The sequence below is a fragment of the Mustela erminea genome, chromosome 14 (genome assembly GCF_009829155.1).
Source record: "Mustela erminea isolate mMusErm1 chromosome 14, mMusErm1.Pri, whole genome shotgun sequence".
Taxonomy (NCBI): Eukaryota; Metazoa; Chordata; class Mammalia; order Carnivora; family Mustelidae; genus Mustela; species Mustela erminea.
In genome coordinates, this window is record NC_045627.1 from 67,000,498 (window position 1) to 67,025,922 (window position 25,425).

Consider the following 25,425-nt stretch of genomic DNA (forward strand, 5'->3'; position numbering starts at 1 on the left):
GGGCATGGGGGAATGTGGGCAGAGGTGCCCACCCCAGCTCCCTACAGACCTCCCAGGAGCCTGGCACGAGTCACACAGCTGGGCCTCTGGGGGAGGCTCCCTGGGCCGGCGCCCACCCACAGCTGCTGACAAGCCTCTCCCAGATGCCAGCAGCTCAGACGTCAGCTGCTGTAACTGGGGCTCCCGACCAAAGTCCCTTCTGCTCCACCAAGGAGCAATTAAAAGCCTGCACCCCTGGGGTTGGCCTGGCTGGCTAAGAGGGCTCTAGCATCAGCCAGCCCCTCGGGACTCCCTGGCTCACCTCCAGTGCCCACAGCATCCGCTGTTCCACAGAGGCGGACACGTGTGGGCTGCATGTGGGGGTAGGTGTGGACAAGGCTTTGTATTTCTGAGTACACGGCAGTGTGCTATGCCTGCATATGTATCTCCGTGGGGGTGTGCATTGGTTCTATGTGGTGATTACAGTCAGATGCAATCTTTATATACGATATTTAATCTTAAAGAATCTCATGAAGTGTTACTGTCATCACCATCCCCATTTTACAGGTGAGGAAACTGAGGCAAAGTTCATGATTAGGAAGAGGCAGAGCTGGACCTCAATGGACCCAGGCAGTTGGGCGCCAGGGACCATATCTTCACCAGTGCAGAAGTAGATAAGGAATTTGTCTGGTGTGTGCACAAGGGCAGATGTGACTCCTTGAGAACACGTGCCCCTGGACACTGGTATGTGATACCTGTCGCTGAGTGTGTGATTCCCGTGTGTGTATGCTAGGAACCGAGATACAGGGCTGTGTGAACTTGAGTGTCTGTATACGGGGGATGGTCCTCTGGAAGTAGAAGGTAATACATTAGGGATCTAGGGTCAGAAGGACAAAGTCAGGTCCTGGCTTGCGTGTGATCTTGGGCAAATCAGTAAACCTCTCTGAGCCTCAGTCTTCCCTCCCTGATATAGGGATGATTAATGGCGCTTACCTCCTAAGGTTGAAGAGGACAAATGAGATGAAAGTAGCTTAGCCTGGGACCTAACCCAGATCTGGAGGTCAAAAACCTTGAGCTGTTATTAATGGGATGGCGGCTTTGATATTCCCCTAGGCTAACAGCACCACGGGTGCCCAGGTGCTATCCGCCTGCAGAGTAGATCAGGAGACACTCAGTACAGCTTGGTGAACGGACTTGCGTGTGTATGTGTGTACGCATGCGCTTGTACGCCCACGTACCCATGTAGCTAATCTGTGTAGTTCAGGGACTGCCTTCAGGGGTTCCAGAAGAATGGGAGGGGCTACCTTTTGCTCCTTCCTTAGCTGATGCAATTCATGAGAGCAAGCATGGTGGGAAATGGGGCCAGAAGGGAGAGGTCTCTGGGGTTTCCCTCCCTGCTCCACATGCCAGGGTTATCCTCAGCCTGGCCCCTGTCCTTCAGCTCACACATGGCCCCCGGACAGAGGTCCTCCAGCTTCCTCTCCCCTGTCCTACTACCTCAGCAAGCCCTCCCCGACCGATCTCCAGATCCCAACAGCATCCTGAGCATCAACCCCACAATTCACAGCGGCTCACGCGCACGCACTTGGAGTACTGGTCTGGTGAGAGTACTGGTCTGAGACTATAAGTGCCGTGTTTGCTTTGTCTCTAGGGCAGAACTGAGCTTGCAGCAAGCAGCCCGGCAAATGTGGAAACTGAGGCACTGGACCCAAGTGCTGGAGTCAGAGATTTGAGCCTGATCCCAGGCCTGCCACCTCCACGCTCTGTGACCTCAGGGAAGAGACTGAACCTGTTGCACGAGGACTTCATCTAGAAGACCACCTTCTGCCTTGCAGGCCAGCGGAGGGTCTGGCACAGCAGGTGTCCACGGAACGGAAGCGATAAGCTTTATTGGGGGACTAAAGCCACAGGATGTGGAAGGTTGGGTGGCCAGCACTGACAGGTGTCCAGGGGCCCGAGTCACCTCTGCGTTTTTCATGTCCCCAAGAAGATGGGTCTGTGCTCCAGGTGGGCCTGTCAGCCTTCCTCCCTGCATCCTCTCCGCCTTCGTTCTTGGGAGAGGAAATTTGGGGAGGTTTCATGAAGGGCCTATCACCGGACTGAGGAAGTGGCCAGAGCTGGGCTCAGACTGGGGGAGGGCGGTTCGGCCCAGCTGCCAAATTTGGCCTTGTCCCGAGAAGTCAACTCTTGTTTCCAGGCAGAAGGGGAGGAAGCTCTTTTTGGGAAGGAGGTGGGGAGCAGAGAACTTAGTGGAACAGGAGATGGTAGAGACCCCCCAAAGGGCCTGGACTGGTATGGAGTCCCCTCTGCAGACCCCTGCCCTCCAGCCTGGCAGCCAGGTCCCCCCATCCCCAGCAGGGGACAGGAGAGAGGCGACCATGCCTGCTGCTCTGTGTGGGAAGCTGTGAACTGTGGCAGAGGGGCCCTGAGAAGGGAACCCCCCCACCCCCCACCGCCACTGGAGGTACTAGAGAAGCCTTCGTTCTGGGGGCTCTAGGTGTGATCTTCGGAGCTAAGTCCCCAGACTGGAGAAGCTGTCTGGGAGAACCCCTGGCTGGCCCGTCTCCTGAACACTCCTTCTCTAAGGGCCGTGTCTCCACAGCGCCAGAACAATGTCATTCAGCCAGGCTGCCCTCACCAGAAGGCAAAGGCCCAGAAAGAACAGCAATGTCACCTGTCATAGCAGCCAACTCTGCTTGCGGGCCTCTGTAAGAACCCACTTCACAGTGGCCCAGGGACTGAGGGGGCAGAAGGCCACACCGGGGCAGCCTGGCCAGCACCTCCAGCTCAGGGTAGGGAAGGCAACCCCTAGCCCCAAGAGGGTAAAGCTTCGTCTCAGAAGCCAGACCTTCCCTCTTTCTAGGCTGAGCATAATCCTCAGATGTTGGGCCAGTTTCAAAGCCCTCTAAGATGGACTCTAACTGGGGCTGGGCGATGCTAGCATTGGGGGATGGACAGAAAGAGCGGAGAGGAAATGGAGACAGAGAGAGAGAGTGAGAGGTAGGGACGGACAGAAGGTGGGGATGGGAGGACTTGGGCCGGGGCCAGAGCCTTTCACCTCTCCAAGAGGGGGCTGAGCCTGGCCAAGGCCAGCAGGAAGTGATGGGCACTCCCAGGCCACTGCTGTCCCCAGGCTGACCAGGCCACAATGGCCTCCTTAGAGAGCGGATAATGAGCTCTTTAGGGCCAGAGGAGGCCAGCTGCACACAATTAGGTTGTTAATAAAGTCTTCTGAGGTCACAGCTCAGCCTAGGACAAAACAGCTGGTGGGGGAGGGGACCCTGCTCCTTCCTCTCCCTCTGAAGTTCTCCCTGTTCTTCAAGGTGTTGTCCTCCAGGAGGCCTTCCCTGACTGCCCCTTGCCTTCCTGGCCCAGCTTACCCCAGAATTCAGCCCATGGGCACAACTTAGTCCTTCTTCCAAGACCTCGGTTTGGACCCTGGCTTCACCATGTCCTAGCTGTGCCCTGGAACAGGTTGCTGGCCTCCCTAGGGCCTTGTCATACCAGGGTACTACGATCTGCTTGTGGGACAGCCTGACATCGGTGACATGCACTGTATTCCATAACCAGCATCTCGTCTGCGCTGGGCGTTCCAGCATGGGGGTGCTACAGAGAACACATGGGGGTGCTACTCAGGTGCTCTCCCCGCCTGCCCCCTGCACGGCACACAGGATGAGCCCAAGCACAGCCAGTGTCCTGGTGCGGGGGCCAGCAGGAGAGGGCCGGGTTCTCTTCCAGAGGGAGACAGGCAGGGAATCTCAATTCCGAGTCTGGGAGAGCCCAGCAGACTTTAGGCTCCCTCCTCCAGGACCTTCGCAGGGTCTAACAGGTTCAGGCAGAAATAGGCGTCCCTGGAGAGCTACTGCAAGGCTGGGCCTCGGTGGAGGCAAGGGTGTGCCGGCAGGGTGGGATGGGGGACAGAGCTAGGGACCCCAGAGGCACGGCATGGGCTCAGACTCGAGCTCCCTTGACAGTGCCCTGTCCAGGCAGTCCCATATTCTTCCCCTGCAGTGGATTGGAGTGGGGGGGGGGGTGAGGGGGTGGGGGGGTGAAGGGGGGGTTGTTAAGGTAGCGAGGATTTGGGAGCCCTAAATGGGGGCGTGGTGCCGAGAAGGGTAAGGGTGCTGAAGGGGGCCTGGCCAGGCACCTGGGACCGTGCTGCTGACCCTGCCACACCACACCTGGCACACAGCTGGGCCTGCAGGGACTGCTTCTGCCCTGGATCTGCCCTGACCCCTTTGCTGTGACCTCGGGGCAGATGGGAGGTTTTGACCTGAGAGGGACCAGAGACACTGGAAGGGCTGGCCGCCCATAATTACGCTGTGCCTTTAAGAACAACGAAAGGCAGCCCACCCTCGGCCAGGCCTCCCCTGGCCAGAAGGCTGTCACGGAGGCCTCTTGCCAAGACACACTCCAGTTCACAGCACGCGGCCGCCTCACTCCAAAGCAAACAGGAGCGGGGAAGGGCTCCCCCAGTCTCTCCCAGAGCGCCCCCACAGCCTCTGCCTTCCTGCCTGACCCATTCTTCTTGCTCCATCTCTGGCACCTATCCCTGCTCTGCTGCCCAGGGCCCTCCCTTCCCCCAGATGGGGCTCTCAGGCCAGCGGGGCCCCAGAACCTTCCCGGGGCGCCTGAGGCCCGGATTCCAAGACCATGAGCACAAGCGACTACGTCAGTTTGGAAGGCTCCGTGGAGTCCATGGCGAGAAGACAGCAAGCACTGGGCTGCCCCCCGCCCCCAACTCAGACTCAGCCCGCCCAGCTCACTGGATGGGCCCAGAAGGCTGGGGCTATGGGTGAGGCACCCAGGAGAAAGCCTGGCTACTGAATGTTCACAGGCAGAGTGGGGGCACGTGATAAAATGACAGGTACAAGAGAAGCGTGGTTTTAAGCAAGGACTCTAGAGCCGGGCTGCCTGTGTTTCAGTCCCAGCCCTGCTACCAACTGGCTGCTTGAATTTGAGCCAACAGCCTCAATCTCCTCATCTGTAAAATGGACCTACAGTAGCACTTCTATTGCCCAGCGTTGTAAAGGGTACAGGAGTTAACCTACAAGAAGTGTTTAGAATCAGGCCTGGTTCCCAGGAAGGCCCATCAAAGAGCTATTATTAAAGTTGAAATATAAGCTGCAGAGATTTTTAAGGAAGGAAGCATGACATCACTGCCCTCAGTGAGTAGGGCTAGGGTTGCGCAGGGAGGCAGGTGGGTCTTGGGTGTCTGGAGTCTCAAGGAGAGTCTCTCTCTTGGTATCCCTGTCATTGGCCCTTGACCTTAGCTGGTCTCTACTGAAAGCGGGGCCTGGTTCTGTGCCTGGCATGGGTGCAGGTGGGGGCCGGGTGAAGTAGAGAATGCAAGATGGCCCAAGGCCCTTCCAGAAACAGCAGAACAGGGTGTGCCGGACAGCTCCGTGCCACAGATGTGTCAGTTGTTGCTACGTTTGCTGAAGGAACTATAGACATCAGGGATGAAACTGAGTAGCCAGGGAAGAATTCCCAGAGTCCTGAACTGAACCTCGGATCCCATCTGGAGAGGAGGGGAGGAAGGGGGCATCCTGGTGGGGGAAACAGGACAGGCAGAGCGGTGGGAGCACGTGTGGCTCAACCCAGTAATACCCATGGTGCTCCAGGGTGGGGATCTTGCCAGATGGAACTTGGGGCCCGCTCACCTTCAATGTCACAAGGGAGGAGTGGGCTTCTGAGAATCCCATCAGGTAGGTTAGAGCCTCCCAGGCAGATGCCTGAAATAATGCTCAGGGTAATAGCAGTAACAACTTGCCTGATGTCCCAGGCAAGAGCAAGAGGTAAGTAGAAACAGAGAGGGCACAGTGCTGCGAGGCGGACTCAAGAGAGAGGAAGGGGGTCTGCGGGACTCCTGTTCACAGCCGGGCCATTTTCTCTCAGGCAGCAGGGTACCCACACTAGAAAGTGCTGCCCAGGGTGGGCCAACGGACCTGTGGAGAAGGGATGGGAGTGTTGCGGGGGATGGAGGCCAAACTGAGAGGCTGCTCTCCACAACCTCTCATTAGCTTGTGCTGAGACCAGGTCCGGAGAGCACTTGACAGAGAGCCCGCCAGGCCACCAGCACGGGTCCAGGAAGACACACACAGAGGAGCAAGGCCAGAGGACACAGCACAGGCAGAAGTGTCAACTTCCAAAGAAGGTGAATTCCACAGTAGAGATGGGCAACCTCTAGGCTGGTTCTTGATGGAGTGAAACGTGGATGCCTCGAGGGATGGCTGGAGAGCCCGCGAGGGGGTTCTGAGCATTCCCAAGACAGCGCTGAGCAGAAAGACACAACAGGAAGGAAGGGGGCCAGACCCCGCTGGCTTCTGATAACGAGCGAACCGCTGGCCCGGCGGGTCTGGGATGTGTCATAGCTGAGCCATCCAGGCCTTGGGGCTCTCATGACCCCCCTGGGGGCGGCAGGGCTGCGCCGAGAGATTCGCAGCTGAGAGCGGACCGTTTCGAAAGAGCGTGTGATGATTCGCTGGCTACAGCCTAGAGGGGGGCTCTGTTGGGAGCCTGTCCTGCTGCATGTTTTCATCAGTCCCAAGATGAGGAAAGAGGGGCTGAGCAGGGAGCAGCATTGCATTTGCTGAAAGCTGTGCCGGGATCAGGAGCTACCCTTGCTCCCTGAAAGTCTGAACAGATGGTAATGACAGGTCAACTGTGACAAGATGAAAAGGGTAGATAGACCAGAGGATAGGCAATCTTATCATCTTATAACTGATCGTGCAAACGTTCTGGCGTGAAAGGAGTGTGCTAGTCACAACTCTGCCGAAATACTAGGTGCCACCTGGGAGGGACCCGGGCAGTTGGGGAACGTGGGCATTCCTACTCAAGGGTGAGGGTAAGAAAGGTCCTGGGGTTTGGGTGGACCACAAGTTCAGTGAGTCATCTGTCTCCAGGTCTGGGAAATCTCAGGCTGCACGAGGAGACCCTTGGAATGGGTGATCTACCCGTGGTGCCAGGCTTAGAAGGGCCAGCAGCAGGATGAGCACCCAGGGCTGACTCCCTGGGCAGCAACCAAGCACACAGCTCTCTTTAGGAAGGGCTCCAGCTGCCACTTCCTTTGCAGAAGACGACCAATGCCACGTGTTCCATTAGTTCCCCCAATTTCCGCCAGACAGATGAGCCAGGGAAACCAGCCTCCTCTCTCTGCTTCTCCTTTCTACGGTGCCTACAAATCGGATTCAGTTCTCAGCCGGCATGGGCGTGGCTCGCTCCCCACCCCACCCACCTCCCCACCCCCGACCCCGCCTTCTGGCCCTTCCATCCCGCCCCACCCAGGATGGGGCTAACAGGTGGTTTCCGGTCCCATCTCCAGATCGCCTCTCTCTCTCACCTCCTCTCTAAGCCCACATGGCAAGGCAAGGCAGGGCGCTCAGGCTGCTCATTTTTCTGGCGCGAGATCCTACCCAAAGGCTTTGCCAGCAGACAGGGACTTCAGATCAGCGTTTCTCAACCTCAGAGGCCTCCCTGCTATGCAGGCCTTTTTCCATATCCTTGTGCTACGTATACTGTGGTTCAGAGCGTAAATATATACTTGAAGCAATGGCCTTTTTTCCCCCCAACTTCAAGCAAATAATTTGTTTAGGAAACTTCAGATCACCACCATGAATAAACAGGACCACCAGCCCCAACCATAAAATTACCAAGAACAAAGCGATAAGGAAATCTGAGCTGTGCTGAGTCTGAAGAGGGCTGGGCCTATAGCCTGTTCCCCCTTTGTTATGAAAAGAGATTTACTGGAGATGGGTCCAAGACAGTGGACCATCAAGCTGAGGTAAATCAGAAGGCTTGGACGGGAATGGGAACAGGACAAAGTCTGCTCACTGTGTGTTATGGAAGTACTTAGCATTAGCACCGTCATAAGTCAGGCCATGTACCACGGTGTTGCGTGGCCAACATTTTTAGGAAGCCCACTTAGGGCTACGGTGATATATTTCATTCCAAATGGCCGAATGAAGAGGCTGAAGTGTCCTTATTGGTGAGACTAGTATATTACATAGCGTGTGCTGATGAGGGCGGTGGCGAGAAATCAAAGAGAAAAGGGTGGCCAGACCCTAGCAGTGTGTCTAGTACCTTCTATGTGTGTTTCCAGTCTGGAGAGAAGAGTGGAGGGAATCCTCTGGAAATAGGAGTCATCTGTATTTTTATACTAGCTGACTTCAGTGCCTGAGAAGTATAGATGGAGGAGTTTGTATATTTTTTCCCTTTTCTCTTTCTGCCAACAATGGAGGCTTCTTGGCCCCAGAACTGAGTTGGCCTTAACTACAAGCCTTAGGCTGACAACCCTCCCCTCACTCCCAGCTGAGTTCAGCCCTTCTTCAATTGGGGCAAAAATACAACGGGGGCAATTTCAACTTTAAAGACCATCTCCATAAACAAAACAAACCCACTCCACAATTTGTCTAGGGCATTCCTCCCTCCAAACCCTCCTGATTTAATTTCTGGGGAATTTTAAATAGAGGCCTTGCAAAATTCTGTACCGCCTGACGTCAACAGCTCTCTGACAACGTGGATTCCTTGTCGCTGTGTGGGGAACAGCCGCCACCAATACTGAGCTGAGGCTTTTCCAGGCTCCCTTCCCAGTTGGAATTTGGGAGCCGCTGGTGTCACTCTGGGAGACTGTGGCAGAAGGAGAGTACCTAGGAGTGTGTCACTTGGGGTCCTATGACTCCCCTGCCCGAACCTTGGGCATTAGATATGCAGAGGAGCTATCCAAGGGGTACCTGTACTAGTGTGTGCTTTCAGAGTAAAATGGAAATACCTTCATGTTTTAAAAGGGATTTTGGGAGGGGGGCACCTGGGCAGCTCAGTCGCTTAAGTGTCTGCCTTAGGCTCAGGCCATGATCTCAGGGTCCTGGGATCAGGTCCCGCATCGAGCTCCCCACTCAGCAGCAAGTCTGCTTCTCCTTCTTCCTCTCCTTCTGTGAACTCTCTCGCTTTCACTCTCTCCCAAAAAAACAAATAAAATCTTTTCTTTAAAAAGGCATGTTCCTATGCTACACGACACGGAAAGCCAATATTCCTTGGCGTAAGCAGAAGATAGGTAAGTGAAAAAATGCATACACTGAAATGACAACGCTATAGACCTCCAGTAAGATAGTAAGATGAGCTCTAGCAAGACACTAAGGCTATAGCCAGATTTTCTAACAAATATTGAAACAAGCAGGCAATGTCCACAAATGTTAACAACACAGAGGCCCCAAACAGACACTTTACCTTTGACCTAACATGGAGTGAAAGAGAAGTCAAGATCATAACCTTCTTGTGACGGGATTCTATGCCATTTAATGCCGTGACCACCACATGTTTCTAGGACCCACTCTCTGGGAAACACTGAACTTGCAGAAGGAGCCTTGGGTTAAGAATATGCAGCCCCTTGAATCAAATCCAAGCTTGGCTGCTAGCAAGCTTTGAGATCTCATGCCAACAATTTACCCTTCTGAAACTCAGTTTCTTCTTCTGAAAAATGGAAACAAAGCTGCATGGCCTACCTAGCCCTAGAGAGCCACTCTGAAATAACAGATGGGGAAAAAGCTTTGAAAAGTCTAGATGTAACTAGATGGGGGCGGATGGGTTATTCCAAGCGACTCCTATCCCCACTTCCCTGATACAAGTCACTGCCCCAGACTGGACAAGACACTGCCCCTCCCCATCTATCAGGAAAGAGAAAATGAATATATCACTTCACCATTTTTTTCCAACCTTCCCAGTAACCACAACATGGGTTTCCAAATATTACCCCCATTTTATAGAAATGGAAACTGAGGATCAAAATGGCCACATACTGTCTCCCCAAAGGCAGAGCAGATTCTGAACACAAGCCTTCCATGCAGCCTGGGAGGAAATGCCCTCTATCTTGCTCTTACTGTGCACAACCAGCAGACCCCACAAGTGTGGGTTTCCTGGATCCATCGGTCGCTGTGCCCAGGCCCTGTCTTTCAAAGCCACTGCCTTTGCCATGTTCCCGTGAATCCTTGCCAGCTGTATTTTGCTCTCTTGCCCTTGTGCTCCCCCAGCACCCCGACCTTAGGTTTGTGTTGGCTGCCTCCCCTAGCTAGACCAAGAGCTCTCTGGGGACAAAGGCCAAGTCTTGCTCATCCTGGCATCCTCTCAAGCCCTGGTCAGGTTCTGTGTTTCAGAAAAAGAAGGGGTCAGTAAATGTTGTTGAAAATGAAATGCCATGACACATGTGCATAAGACTTCTCCTCTCTTCTTGGCTTCTCCAACCACACACTGCAGTCTCTCCTGCTTCCTTATCCTCAAGTAGCTCTCCAGTCCAGCTATGGGGTCAGTGCAGGGTCTGCAGTGGGCTTCTTTCCAGCCCTCCTCCCTCTGGCCTGGGGTCTTCTGCCCTGATCGAGTCCAGTACTGTGAATCAGCCCCTGGGTGGCATTCCCTCCTCCAGCCCCCCAAATATGTGGCTCACCTAGGAGGATTTGCCCCCAGGAACCTGAGACCAGGAGATTTTTGGTGCTTGTTGCATCTCTTGCCTGAGATTACCCACAAAGCTAACACTCCCACCAGGTGGCTCTCTCTCTCAGTGTGCTTGTATACCTGATTGGGTCATTTCCATTTGGGCCTCTCCCCTCACAGGAACGGAAGAGCAAAGCTCAGGGAGGTCCCACAGGCCAAGCACCAGGGACAAGCCCACGCCCTGGGTGAGGCTCTTGGAGGAATGCAGAGGGCTGGGCTGCTGGTGGCAAGCCCGGTCAAAGCAGCCCCACTGACTGGTGCAGGCCTCTACCAGGCCTACAGAAAACACAGAGCCCTCCTCTTTGGTGGACACTTGGAGCTCCGGAAGGGGCAGCCCCAGAGATCTGGTGCCTCCAAGCCCAGAGAGGGGAAGGGAGAAGGTTGGGCCACAAACAGCTTCCTTCACCATGGTGCCCTACTCACTGCCTGGGGAGCCAGAGAGAACTAACCAGGAGGCAGCAGAGTGTCCAGGGAAGAAGGTGGCAGATTTCCTGAACTCTCTGGGCCTCGTTTTCTCATAAATGGAAGTCACAATACCTGTGCTTTATAGGGCAGTGGTGGTGGTTACAGGAAGAAAGGGGTTTGGCTCATTGCCTGACACACAGGAGAAGCTTTAGCCGTCCCTTTCTCAGCCTTCTTATAGCTTCCGATATTAAGGGTCTCTAGAAAGCAGCAAGTAAATTAACTTGAGCCCAAAACACCAGGATGCTGGGATAACCATCCTGGAGCCCCAGCCAGGTTGGTGGTAATTTAGGACTAGGTTCTCTCCCTGAGCTTTTCCTGTCCTGTTTCCCTTTCGATCTCTCTCCTGTCTCTGGGTACCATCTTGTCTTGCTAGTTCCTAAGGGGTGGTTGAGTATAGATCCTACTCAAATCCAAAGAGAAAAGGCCATGCACAAAACAGATTTGCCCTTAGCCCAGATGCTCCAGAGGTTCCCCAGGTCCACGTGTGTCATTCAAGACTTGCATGGTTGGTGACTGGTCAGGCAGTGTGACTGTCATCCATGAGAACCAGCCAGTGATGGAGCTCTTCCTACCTTTGCCCTGTCGGTCTCTGGTGCCCCCTGCCCCAACACCCAAAGACAGTCCCCCGCATGCCTTGTGACATAGAAACAACCACAGTCCCCTCATCTGGGTCAGAAGAGGGGAAGCTTCCCCATTTGACCATGAGCTCCATGACCAAGTCTTCCTCGTTCAGCTCTGCTTGTTTGCTTGCTTTGGTTTTTCCAATCTGCATGAGGGCCAGTCTTTGATCAAGGTGCCACCACGGTAGATGATGGTGGAGAGATGGGGTAGGAAGATGGGAAGTCATTGGATTAGCCTCTCCTCCATACGATCTTCTCCCAGCCTCCACGGGGTCACCCTATGGACTTCAGGGCCCTTGGAGGACAGACTCCATCTTACAAGTGGTTCCCAGGTAGGGAGGCCTACACAGAGTAAGTTAACAGAAATTTGGGGGTCAGGGTGGGCCATGAAGATCTCTGTCCTTTAACAGAATAAGTCTCGGCAGTGACAGGCCCAAGACATCTCAGCGGAGACTCAACCCTCAGCCACGGCAGGCTAGAAATACACCCCCTAGTGGGTGAGTAATATCGGCATCATTTCCAGCCCCCCAGCTCTGGCCTATCCCTCAGCCTAGAATGTGAACATCCCACCCAACCAGCCTCTGAATCCCTTCAGGCCCCCCACCCCTGAAACCACCCTGAAACCTTTCTCATCCAAGGGCCTGGAGATGCTGGGATGGCCCCGTGGAGGCTGACAGATGGAGGTTAGGGAAGGCAGGCTAGGCCTCTGGGATCCAGAATGCTCCTGCTGCCAGATGCCACAACAGTGCCACCAAGATGCTTGGGCCCTACCAACAGTGGAGGCCCTTGAAGGCCGAGCAAGGGGGTCTATCTGGTTGCAGGGAGGCAGAAGAATGGGGTTAAACACTTCTAAGGGAGGCACTGGGGCAGGAGCTCTGGATGTTCATCCTCCCCGTGCAAAGCCCCAAGGATGAGGTCAACTTCCTTCCTCTCCTCCAAGGAGCAGTCAGTTAAAATCCTCCCCTGTTGGCAAGGAGGTCTAGGTGTTGGCCAACCCTGGTTCTGCTCCCGTTACCAATGACGGGGGAAGCACACCCTTGACGGTGTCCACACTCCAGGGAGCAGTACTGTTTATCCCCAAGTGTGAAGAAGCAGATCTGGTGCTCAACCAGGAGGTGCTGGTTGAGGAAGGGGAGGGGGTTGAGTTACGGGTGCCCCCAGGGCTGGGTCAAGGCTAGAAGCAGTGAGAGCTCCATTAGTTTCTTTTCTTTCCTTTTTTTTTTTTTTAAAGCTATTTTCATTACATTCCCACCTACCCTCTCCTCCCCACGGTGCTGGGTACACTGCAGATATGCAGAAAATGCCAGCTTACGTACGCAGAAGGGTCAAGGACACCATTTTGGTGGGCAAAATGGAGGTAAGGATGCCCTAGGCAGACAAGAGTGATTCTGGGCTTCTCCAGTTCACCCAAGAAGAAATGGGCCAGGCACACCCCTGTTCCAACATCAGCAGAGGCTGGGGGAGCCCCGCTATTTGAATTCTGGCCTTTGAATTCGGACCTCTCTTGACATCCCAGAACTATTGCTTTCACAGATCTTGTTAACTTGAGAAGGACGGGGAGGGGGGCAAGGAAAACCGCATTCTTCCCCCATCAAAGCCAACAGTCTAAACTAATACTTCTGGTTGTAACTGATCCTGGCCTGTTTGTGATTACGGCCCCTTGCTCGCTTTCTGGCAGGATGGCCCTGGAACCCAGCAGCGGGCTGAAGGCGAGAGACACCCTTGCTCCCTTGGATAATCTTGTCCTCGCCTGACATGACCAAAAACGTCCATCAGCCGCGGCTTTCTGCAGTTCTCCAGGGCAACTCCTCAAAACATTTATTTAAAAAAGGGTGGGGGGGAGCCATCCCCAACCCCAACCATGAAATTCCATAACACTAATCATATTCCTTCTGTTACCAGCACCAGCCTGGAAAACACAGCAGCACCCGCAGTCCCATTGGCTGATGCAAATTGAAGGGGAGAGGGAGGCTTGGGATTGGTGGGATTGGCCCATCTTCCTCTTTTGCTTACCCCCCCCCTTTTATTAGGGGAGAACACACACACACACACACACACACACACCCCTCTTTATGCTGCCATATAGCACAGAAACAGCTCTGCAAAGCTCAAGGCTTTCTCAGCTGTTCTTTCTCCGGAAATTTAATCTGCAAAGCATTTGGCCTTACGAAGCCCATTCCAAAGGTGTCCAGGAGCCCACGAGCCCTGTGATCATCATTACAAACCCAGCCATGTTTGTAGCCAGTGACCCATTTGGCTGCTTAGGAGAGAGCTGGCTGAAGGCTTGCCAACATGGTCAGATTCCCCTCACCTGCTCCCTCTAAGCTGAAACTGGCTTTTTCTCAGAGCCCCGGGGGGTTAGAAGGGACCTTAGGAGCTCTGGAGCTCTGGAGATGGAAGGCCTGCTTCTTGCCTGGCTTTGGTGAAAGCATGATGGTCATGGGAATGGGGTGCTTGGTATCTGGAACACAGCTGTGGCCACTATCTTCACCCCTCATCCCGTTTCCATTCTGTAAGTGAGGAAAGATGATGCTCGGAGAGGTAAAGTGACTTGTGTGAGGTCACCTGGTTAGTGGGTAACTGAGCTCGGAACCTAGATTGACCGGAGAGCCTCTTCTACAAAGCCTGGCATTCCTTCCATGAGGGCACACCAGCACCTGGCCCATTCCCACTGTGCCAAGTTGGCAATCCCTTAACCCAGTGGTTTGAGCAAGACATGGGTGGCTAGGACTGGGGGAAAGCCCCTTGGAGCACAGGGAGACCATGTGGCTGAGCCGGGCCTTGAAGAAGCCTGTAGCCAACACTGCAGGTGCTGGTGCAGGGCCCAAGACCCCAGGCCTTGCTGCGGGTGCGTCCCGATCACAGCAGCTCCAAGCACGGTGAGCATGTTGAGCAGAGAGGAGGCTGTGGCCTCACAAGGGCGCCAGTTAGGAGAACAGAAAACAAATAAGAAGAGAGTGTCCAGAAAGCCCGGAACCAGAGGCCCAGCCAACCTCAACAGCAGCCTCAACACCTTCCTGGGGAGGAGTAAGAAGGGCCAAGGAGGGCACAGCCCCTGGTCTGATGGGGGGAGACCCACAGCCAGCCAGGGGGACAGCCCAGAGAAGGGGCGTTGCTCAATGGTGGGGAGTCCGTATTCTCAAGTCGGGGCTTCCAAGATGATCTTACAAGAAGGAAGTCACAATGTGTGAAAAATCAGTCTGTTTCAATGTCTGGAGGTATAGGGTCGGGGCCGTGTAGGAAGCACTTCGGAGCCCGGAGCCTCTAGGTTTTAGCTTTCAGGCTGAGGGCCCAGGGTCAGGGGGCCTCAGTCAGTCGGGGGCAAGTTGGGGTGTGCCCAGCCTTGAGAGGGCAGCAAGGCCTCAGAGACCACTACCGCTGCAGGCACGGCGCACAGCTATGCCACAGCCTGGCCCTGAACTTGCCGTGTGACGCTGGGCAGGGGGCTTCCCTTGGTCGGACTCTGTTCCTCCTCCGATAAAGGAGAGGTTCAGGCACCCGGTCAGAAATATCTCCCTCAGCTTGGTGGGAAAGGAAGGGGGAAAGCTCTCCTTCCCCTGACATTTGGGGCCCTTGAAGGCCCTTGAAACCCCTCCTTAGCCTGCTCATTGCTAGATGAATACCTTCTCGTGGGCCGCCTTGTGTGCTGTGGCCTAATAACGCTGGCCCAGGCCCGCCCTCCGCGCCCTGGCAGGGTCACTCTGATTCACCCTGGTTCACCGAGCTTGCAGACCCTTCCTCCTTCCGCAACTTGCTCGAAGCCCAACTTCCCCAGGAGACTTTCTCGACCATGGAACAGAGGTGCTCCTGAACCCAAAGTATACACAGAAGCCCACAGCCTTCTGATCCTGCCCTCCTGTCCCCTCCGGGATACCGCCTAACCCAGCGACACTGTGCTGTCAGCCTCACGCTTGGCACGTACGTATCAAAATGATCAATGTGCTGCATCTGGGCCTGTATCCTGCAGGTAAGAGGGAACCCTAGAATGCCATCCCCCCAGCGACAGGAAGATAGGGATGGCTGCTTCTGGCCCACTGCTGCAGCTGGGGCTAGGCACGCCAGAGGGCACGCACAGGGCGCCTCCATGTGTGTCGATGGAATAAGCAAACCACACCATCTAGGAGCACTCCCTGCATGGAGGAGGTCACTCAAATGGGGCTAAGATCCACTTGATGTCGTGGGGGAGGAAGAGTGAGGCAGGATGCCCATTCTTCCCGGGTCTGGCCAGATGAGGGGAGGGGCCGGGACAGGTCTTTTTATTTGGACAAAGGGGAAAGCAGAGGGGTGCCTGGGTGGCTCAGTGGGTTAAGTCTCTGCCTTCGGCTCAGGTCATAGTCTCAGGATCCTGGGATCGAGCCCCGCATCGGGCTCTCTGTTCAGCGGGGAGCCTGCTTCCCCCTCTCTCTGCCTGCCTCTCTGCCTACTTGTGATCTCTATGTCCAGTAAATAAATAAAATCTTAAAAAAAAGTGGGGGGAAGCAGAGTGGGCTAGGGCCCTGCCCAACTCTACCCTCATACCCCTGGTCCTGCCCATCAGGGCCCTGGTGAGCAGGTTTCACAAATGCCTTTAATCCATCTACCCATGCAGTCCAGCCCTGCCGCCACGGACCAGGCTGAGCCAAAGCCTGGAACATGCCCACAGCTCTTCTGCAGGAAACTTTCCTTTTGACCACTTTTCTCCTATTCCAGCCAAGGCTTTAGCAAGACCAATCTCTACTCTCCTGCTCTCTGTGGTCTGTGGAGTTCATACAGCAGAGCACTCTGGGGCTTAGTTCCCTAAAGAAGTAAAATCCACAAGCACAAGATGTGCAAACTTCCAGATTTCCAAAAACTGGAAAAATAGCTTATGTTGAAGTCCACACCCCACCTCTCCACTGTGCCACCTTGGGACAAGTCACTTGACCTCTCTGGGTTTCAATTTCCACCTTTGAGAGACAATGTCAACAATTGCCCTTCATCTTACCAATAAGGTCTACAAACTGCATGGTTCTGTATCTTGTAAAACATAAAATATTCTGATTCAGAAAGAAGTCACATTGAAAAAAATGTCCCAAATCCCCTACGGGCGGGCAGGAGCAGGCTGTCCCCAGGCAGCCTTAACTTCTTCAAGGGCACCCCCTGCCCACCTGGCCCCAGTGGGGAATGAAGAGAAGTCTTGCAGGCTTCAGACCACTGTCTTTAGAATGTCCCTTAAAACACAAGGTTCTGGGACATGGGAGATCCAAGGGCCACTCAGGGCAATGCTGATGGGCCTGAGGTAACAGGAGAAAGGGATCTGCGCACCAATTTCGAAATCTTACTCGTGGCTTGCTCACTTTATGGCCCGTCCCTGGCAGACTCTTTCCCTTAGTTTGGCTTTCTCTCGCCTCCCATGGAGCCTGGGCCACTTCCCCACAATTTAGTCCAATAAAAGCTTAGGGGAGGCAAATGTATTTTAGCATGAGCCTAAAAAGTGCCTGGCTCAGAAGGGAAATGTGGAATTGGGGCTGAAACAATTAAATGAAACAAAAAAACCCCCCAAGAATTCCATATGGCACATTTTCAATGCACGTAGAAGGGATGCTGAGCGTTATGTGAGCCACGAGCGGCTCTCTGCTTGGTCCCAGTGAACACCAGTTCCCACCAAGATTCCCAGGCTTCCCAGGGCGACTGATTTAACTGGGTCACCCCGGCTTCCCCTGCCGTGATGCGACAAGGGAGTGTGGGTCAGCACTGGGAACGCAGAGGATGAGGTTATGGAATCTGAAAAGATGCTGATAGAGAGGAGGGCGGTCAAGCCTGCTACCACGAGTAGTTACTGGAAACCCAAATGCTGAGACCGTACTATCACACGGCTGCGGGATCATCTGGGGAAAAAACAAGGGGTGATTTCTCAACCCAAATTCCCTGAGGTCCTGACAAATGATACTCCCCAGAAAGTGCCACAATCGCAGGGTGGAAATCTGTTATGTAAGGGTGGAGGGAATGCTGTGTGCGGAGCTCTTTCCCCACACTTTAGCCACACGGGGAGACCTGTCACTTCCACCGGCGACAAAGGCCACGTATGTTCATGTGTGTTGGGTACACCTAGTGGTACCTGCTCTCTCTGGGCTCCTGGGCCGGGGTTTGTCCAGGGAGGGGAGGGAGGTCACCCGTTGGCCACACTGCAAGACCCCTACCCGGGATGCGGTGGCTGTTAGACCTAGAACCACATGCCTAGGCCTGGTCCCACCTGGCCCCGCCTACTTTTCTGCCTTTACTCACCATCGCCCTCCCCAAACCAACGGAGCCGTTGGTTTCCTGGGCTCACTGAGCTCCAGGCCTTCTCAGCAGGGAAGGCCTTCAGAGAGCCCTTCCCTGGCCGCACCCTATCACCTCCTCCCCCGGCTTATTCACAGTCATAGGGCCCCGCTTCACGCAAGGCACTTTGCAAAAATCTCAAGTTATTTTTCTGGTTTCCTTGTGACTGTCTCACCACTCCATGGGAGCCCCAGGAGGGTGGGCCTTTGTTGGCCTCATCGCCTCTGACCCTAGCCTGGCATTTAGTCAACTAGTTTGGATTTAGGGACGACAGATCACGTGAAGATGAGCCTCGCTCCGGTCTGGGCAGTGTGCGGTTTAAGTGTTCCCTTGGTGTCCAAGCCCAGAAAAGCAGCCTTTTGGAGACGCCCGTGAACAGACTCAGTGTGAACCTATTTGCGCCCCCAAAGTGGAAGGCAGCCAGGCATTGCCCTGGGGCGGAGAGGGGGGCAGCTGGCATCACTCGGGCCCTTGAGCTGGATTTCTGAGGTCGCTGCTACAACACACCTTTTGCTCCAAAACTGCCGTTTAAGAGTAATGGCCTTAGGACATGCTGGGTGCACAGAGCCAACATGCGGTCAGAGTGACCAGCTGCCCCGCTGGCCCCACCCAAGCAGGGGGAGGAGAGACACAGCAGTGCCCTGGTGGCCATGGTTCCCTGCACACCCTAAGCCATCTGGCTGCTGGCTCCAGGCAGGTGGCTGGCCCCTGCTGCCCTCAGTGTTGACAAGCCCTTGGACACCTCCCTGATAACAGCCCATGCTGATCTCACTCGAGGAGTGATTTCCACTGCAGGTGTCCGGAGACACCTTCCCCTGCCGCCCTCCTCCCCCGAGCTGGACCACTTGCTTCCAGTGCCACCATGCTTGCATCCCTCTCTGGCTCAACAGCTTCCCGAGGCCTCCTTCTTCCTCCCCGCTCCACTGTGGCCCAGTGTCCCCTTTCTTCATCAGGACACATGTGCTGGAGGCGGCCAGACACTTGCCTTGGTCTCACCCCGGCAGGCCCAGCCCTCCACCTGGTATCCCCTCGTAGGGACCTGGAATTCCTTCACCTCTCAGCCCACCTAAGCCCCTCTCTCCAAGGCCCAGCTCGATGTCTCCAACTCCCATGAGGCCCCTACCGGCCCCCGTACTTCAGCTCTGTGCCCTGCAACAGAGCCACGGGGTGACGTCAAGCCAGTATGAGGGGGTCATGGGTAAGACACTCCTCTTCCCTCAGCCCTGCTTGAAGGTCACGGCCCTGTGAAGGTACTGCCTGTGGGTCACCAGTGGGAATTTGACTTTTGTCTCCAACTTTTCCTGTCACGGTCTGGGGCAAGGACAGTTACCCAAGCCAGGGCTCCAAAGGGGCAACTCTGGTCTCCAACATGGTTTCAGGGCTTCACTGCTCACAGTAAGCTCCCTGCTTGCCCAACCCAACCTCGCAAACCAGGAGGGCTGAGAGACTCCTCAGACCCTACAAGTGCAACCCATTCTCCGGCCCGACAGGGAAACTGAGGCCATAAGAGGAAAACTGGCCTGCCATGGGCCCTAGGATCAGTCTGTGGCGGGGCTGCCCTTGTCCAGCAGTCTCCTGGTGACTACCACGTCCTGAGCACTTAGCGCGTGCCAGGCCCCGCACCAAGCACTGAATCCCTTCTGAACTGGCATACATCGACCCTCTGGCTGTAGACACAATTATCCCCATTTTACACGGAAGGAAACGGATGCTTAGAAGACGCAACTAACTTTCCCAGGCTCGCCACTAGCCAGTACCAAGCCAAAATGAAAACCAGGCTTATTTAAGGTGAAGTCCCTATTTGTCATCGCTAGGCTATCCTGCAATCTCATTCTCAAAACAATCTTGAGTCTGCAGTGAAGCAAGCTGGGCTCAGGGGGCCCAGGGGGAATGAGGATGCCAGCTTCTGCTCCAGGATTTATGCTCCGTGGCCCTTCCCCGTCCAGCCAGGTTCGTGAGGCAGGAACAACTGCAAAGCTGGAGACCGTCTTAGACCAGAATGGATTTTGCAATCGCTGGTGAGGCTGACTCAGCAGGAACATGCACGCGCCATACTTCGGAAGAGAAGAGAGGTCGGAGGACCCAGGCTGTCTGACAGCTGGGAAAGACCTCACGGGGGCCAGTTACCACAAGCAGATGGCGGCTGGTTCACTGGAACCAAACTTAAAAGGCTGTGGCAGAGCTAAGAGTGTTAGTTGACTTATCTGCAATGCAGGCTACAATTACCTGTCTTTCTAGAAACAGCCTATCCTGTCTTTATGGGGATAGCTCTTTTCTGCGGTAGCTTGGCAGTCTGAATGAGCAATCAGGTGGTTCCTTAGTAAGCCCATAATTGAAGCAGATGACACAGAAGCTTCCTCAGAGAAGCCTACGGAAGACATTAGCAAGTCGGAGAAGCTCCCCCAGCCTCACAGTACAGTCCGCCCCTTAAGGACCCAGCATGCTCAGGCTGATTAGAGTCTAAGCTGCAGAAAGGCAGAAACCTTCTGCCTTTCTGCCTTCTGCCTTCTGCACGCCATCAGCACGGGGCCTGGGACAAAGGAGGTATTCGAAAGGAGGTATTGTGAAGTGAATGAATGCCTAGATAAATGAACGCCATGTAAATAGGTTTCTCCCTTATAAAACGCCCATACAGAATAAGTTATAACAATGTTCATCAGGAAATATCAAAGTTACTGAAGTGATCCATCCCTCCATGTTAAAAAGATTCCAACCCACAGAACACAAAAGGCTGGAGAATGCATTACCTTGGACAGTACACAATCACCAACACGACACACAAATCTGAGAGAAAAGCTTATTAGTTTGTCTTCTCTGTCAAGCAATACACGGCTACTTAGATGCCCCCTCCAGACACGCCCATGCACTGTGCATCGCTGACGCCCTTACACTCACCAGGAAACCAAGGGATTCCTATGTACCTCGCAAAGTCAGGGTAGCATTAGATCTTAAACCTAGTGTTCAGATTCCCTACTCTTCTTTTCTCCACCCCACACGCAGCTGCTAAACACATAACCTGATTGGCAGCTCAGCACATTTTTGGGTACCTTACCCCTTGAGATCTCCTTTCTTTCAAACCTGCTCTCCCACAGCCCCCACCAAGGAGCTTGGCTAGGCAGCCATGCTTATGCCCCATGGGGCTTCTCCCGGACACAGCTGAGGGGCCTGGGGTAGGACACCTGATCGAAGGTCTGCCGAATCACTGGCCAGCCAGGAACCAACCAGATTGAGATTCGAACTTCAGATTTTGAACTCAGAGAACTGGAAGCTATAGTGAGTGGGTGGCAGTTACCTCCACTGAAAAGCCCTGCGGTCTGGGCCTGACAGACCAGCAGCAGGTGAATAGGCTGCTGTTTTAAGTGGAGAAGGCAAGCTGCTCTGCAGGGAAAAGTTGCCGGGGCGGGGCGTGGGGGCTCTCCCTCTACTTGGTACACTCCAGAGCAAGACAGAGACAAACAAGGCTGAGCTGGCTCGGACCACTCTTTGGTTCCCGGTTCCTGTGAGGCTGGAACCAACCTAAGGTTCGGTAAGATTTTTCTGCAGCCTTTCAGGAGTCTCTTGAGCAAGTCTGAGTGGACTTCTGCCCTCTGCTCACTATTCAGTTGGGACTAAAGCATTGATTTTGAAATGAGATGTGTAAACGCCCCAAGACTGAGTGTTTTCACCTGTACAATTTCTCACCTGGATGGACCAGTGGAGCTCAAAATTCCTTGCCAGCACAATGCTTTGTCTTAGTCCTATAACTCTGTGCCTCCAAAGAAGTATAAGAACTCCCAGTGTTTTCATGCTGGGGCCAGGAAAGAAACAAAGACTCCAAGAAGGAAAGCAGAGGCAGGAAAAGAATGAGCATCTGGTGACTCATAGCCCCATGTCCTCCCCGGGCCTCTAGTCCTAAGAAGAAGGAAGCAATCCTGGAAAGTTAGAGACAAGCTTTGCTCCACACAGAGACCAGAGTAGCTGGGATCCTGCCATCATTGTCCTGCCAGATGTCAGATCAGATTGTACCTGCTTAAAGCTGAAGCCAACATAGTCTTTGAGGCCTAAGAATGTCCCATAAAGCGGGCATCTCAGGTACTGCTGTCTGTGGGAAAGGGGGAGGGGTTCCCAAGCCAAGAGGACAGTGGCTTGTCCAAACAAGCAAAGCTGTTCAATCTTTCTGCTAGATGCGCCCCTGTTCATGAATGGAGAAAAGGAGGACTTTCTGGTTCAGCCCCAGGCCCACTGCTTGGTCAAAAAGGCTTTCCCTGAAGCCATTCAGGTCGCACTTTGGGAGTCCATGACTTCTGTCCACCTACATTCATAGGAACAGGCTTGTCCTCAGTGCTCAGATCCTCTCAGCTGTGGCCTGGCCCCAAGTTCAAAGGAATAATTAACAAGCCGAATTCCCACAATTTATGACCACCATGTTGGAAAGCGGGACACAGAGCCACCTTTCTACAACGGCTGTTCCACGGAGACCTGGGGTCATCTCCCCCAGCCTGCAGTGTCACCAACTCATGGTGACCCTACCGGGGATGAGTCCATTCTCGCTCTCCCCCTATGTCCTCTATAGATGGCAGAGATCTCAGCTGTTGGACTCCAAGAAAATGACTTAAACGCTCAGCCTGTTACTTCAGCCACAAAATTTTTAAAGAGCCTTCTACCGCGTGGGGTCATTTCCTGATTCTAATAAAATGAGACATAACCCGTGGTACCAGGTGTTTACAGCTGACCGACTCTGAGCTGCCTTCTGGACACAACGCTCTTTAGACCAATGAGATCATGGAGCCCTGGCACAACCACACCTTCAAACGGCTTGGAGGCTGTGGTCCCAGTCTGCAGAGCCGGAGACTGGTGGACCCCTCTATGGATCTTCTAGGGACTTCTGGCCTCCAGAGAAGGGGACGCAGGCAGAGTCCCCGCTCTCCCGGGGTAAGGCAAGGCCTTGGGGGGTGGGGATGGTGCCCCAACGATTGGGAGTGGAAATGCCTTAACACGCCCACCATGTCCCAAGGTCAGAGGCCTAACAATTGGGTCTTTGTTACAGAGTTCAAAAGCCTCACTCACCACTCCTTCCAAAGCCAGCTTACAGGATGCACAGCACACCTCCCCTCCCCCACCTCAGCCGTAGGGCTTCCATGAACTGCGAAACCACTGTCCCAGGGATCTGCAGTTTGGTCCTCCTGCTCTCTCCCCTCCACCCACTTAGTTTCTCTGGTTAAACTGGCGGTTCACCTCAGGCCCCCTGGTTTCTGCCAGCACCAGACAGTGCGGGTTTGCATGGCGGACAGAGCACTCCAGGGTCCCAGGGCAAACATCCGCTGCCGAGCAGCTCTGTCCACCAAAAGCAAAGATACAAAAGTCCTGGAGGTGGAGAGACAACCTGTTCGGGGAGGCTCTCTCTACCTGACACCCAGGCTCCCAAAGAGGCTCCCAGCCATGGCAGTTCAGAACTTCGAAGAGGGCTCGTGAGCTCATTACTCCAACTCCTCTTTCTAAGCAGCCACCAAATTATCTCCATTGTACAGAAGGGTTAACTGAGGCCCAGAGGGATTAAGGGACTTGCAGCCACCCAGCCGGTAGGTGGTGGGCAGAGTCCTGCTTCTGGGGACAGTAGCAGTCTCAGAGGGTCTGGGTGTCAGACGGCGGAGTCAGGCTGCTTGAGCCCCTCACACAGCCATGAGGGACTCCTCAGGAGCGGAGGGGTCTCTATGCTTTCTCCAGGCCCTCACTGTGTCAAGCCCCGCCCACCCCCCCTCCCCAACTAGGCAAGGCTTCCAAGGAGTCCTAGAATCCTGGGTATGGGATAGGAAGGTAGAGGGAGGACATCCCTGGGAATCAGAGGTTCAGAGCATGTTGACTTCCTTTTGTGTGGGGTCTTCTCCACCCTGGCCAGTGGCTGGTGCCCAGAACCTTGTGGGCCAATAGCGGCGCTGTTGACACAAGGCAAGGCAGGAAGCAGGAGGGTCTCTAAGCCAGAACTCTACTTCTTAGCAGCCCTGACCTTATACAGAGAAGTGAGACCATTTCCCCTTGGAACAAGTTCCAAAACATTTATCTCTCCGCAGGCGCCTCCAATTCCACCATCAGAGATCCCTTCCTTTGGGTCTGGAGGTGCTCAGGGAGCCAGGCCCCTGTGACAACTCTAGCTTCCTGGGGGCGGGGGTAGGGGGTAAGTGGGGTGAGGGGTGGCAACAGGTAGGTAGGGCTGGTATGAGGGCAAAGGTGTGCAGGTAGGAGACCAGTGTGGGCACCTGGGGTGAAGGGCTCAGGCCTTAGGCTAGCGGTGTGGCTCTGCCGGGCGGGGACAGCCTCTGCCAACTACCCTGCCCATTACTCCAAGCACAAGGACAAAGCCTGACCTCTCTGAAAGGTCTGTGAAAACCCCAGACCCAGAGGGCCAGGAGTCCCAACCTAAGATGGCATCACAGCACTGTTCTCAGGGAGCACAGTTCCTGGGCCTCCTACAGCAGGAGCCTGAGCTCACCTCCCCCAGGAGGTCTGCTGGAATTTCCTCAGCATCTCTACCTTGACTTGCTGCCCACAGACATAGGAATTGGGGATCCAGGAATGTCCCTGTTCTGCTTTCGCCCTCAGAGGACTCACGTCTCATCAGTCTGTCTGCGCCTCAGTTACTCTATCTGTAGTATGGGTACAATCATCCTCTGGTCTCCTTCCTTTCAGGGCTCACAATACTGGAAGGGAACAGAGTAGGACAGGAAAAAGAAAACAGGCCCCTCCCCTCTGGGAGTGTCCAAACACTGCCCAAAGAGGATCCTGTACAGGGGAGCTTCCCCTGTAGCTAACTGAAACCAAAACAAAACAGCCCAGGAACCAATTCAAGCTCCAACAGCATGCGGGCAACTGCTGCTGGACATCTCCCGCAGCTCACACTGACTGATTCAGGCCCTCCTCTCCACACCTGCACAGATGCCAGCTGCACTTGTGGTCCCGGTGAGGACCGTGGAACCAGTAGCTCCTGGAGAACCACGGGCGGGGCCCCAGATGAGACAAAGCCTCAGCTCCCAATGATAGGGAGGCTGCCATAGGGCCTTCCGCGGCCCCCTTCTTCCCGTCCGGATCCTCCTCCCAAGTCCTAGTGGCCTTCAGCTCTGCAGGGGGCAGTCAGCTCACCAGACAGCCGCTAGCCAAACCCCACAGGCCTAGGCTTTCCTGAGACAGCCCGCGTGGGGCCCAAGAACCGCGGCCCCCACACTGACGTCACAGCCGGCCTTCCCCACCAGCTAGCTGGCTTCTCTGGCCCCTGCCGGGACCCTAGCTTGGAAAATGGCACCAACGGGGGAAGCCACGCGAAGACGCCCCTGAGCCAGGAGCTACCTTCCCCGCGGCCTCGGTGGGCATGGGGACCGCCGAACAGGGGCCGGGCCGCTGAAGCGGCTTCTGCCGCCCTGGCCTTGCGTGCCCACAAGCCGGTTCATTCCCCCGAGCCGGGGAGACATTCTTCCACCACCAGGCAAAGTGCTGGCCCGCGGCCCAGACCAACAGGGGAAACTTTGGCCTCCTCAGCCCTCTCCCCCACCAGATGGAAATAACGTACAGCTGCAGAGGTGGGGGAGGAGGGAGAGAACAAAACCAGCCAGACGTCCATCTGTCCGTTTGT

The 25,425-nt window shown here is 54.8% G+C and overlaps 1 protein-coding gene across 4 annotated transcripts in view; it reads right to left on the reverse strand.

Moving 5' to 3' along the window:
- Positions 1 to 25,425, reverse strand: part of SH3PXD2A (SH3 and PX domains 2A) — a 231,778-nt gene that overhangs the window by 31,984 nt on the left and 174,369 nt on the right. The gene's annotated exons all lie outside the window — the stretch shown is intronic.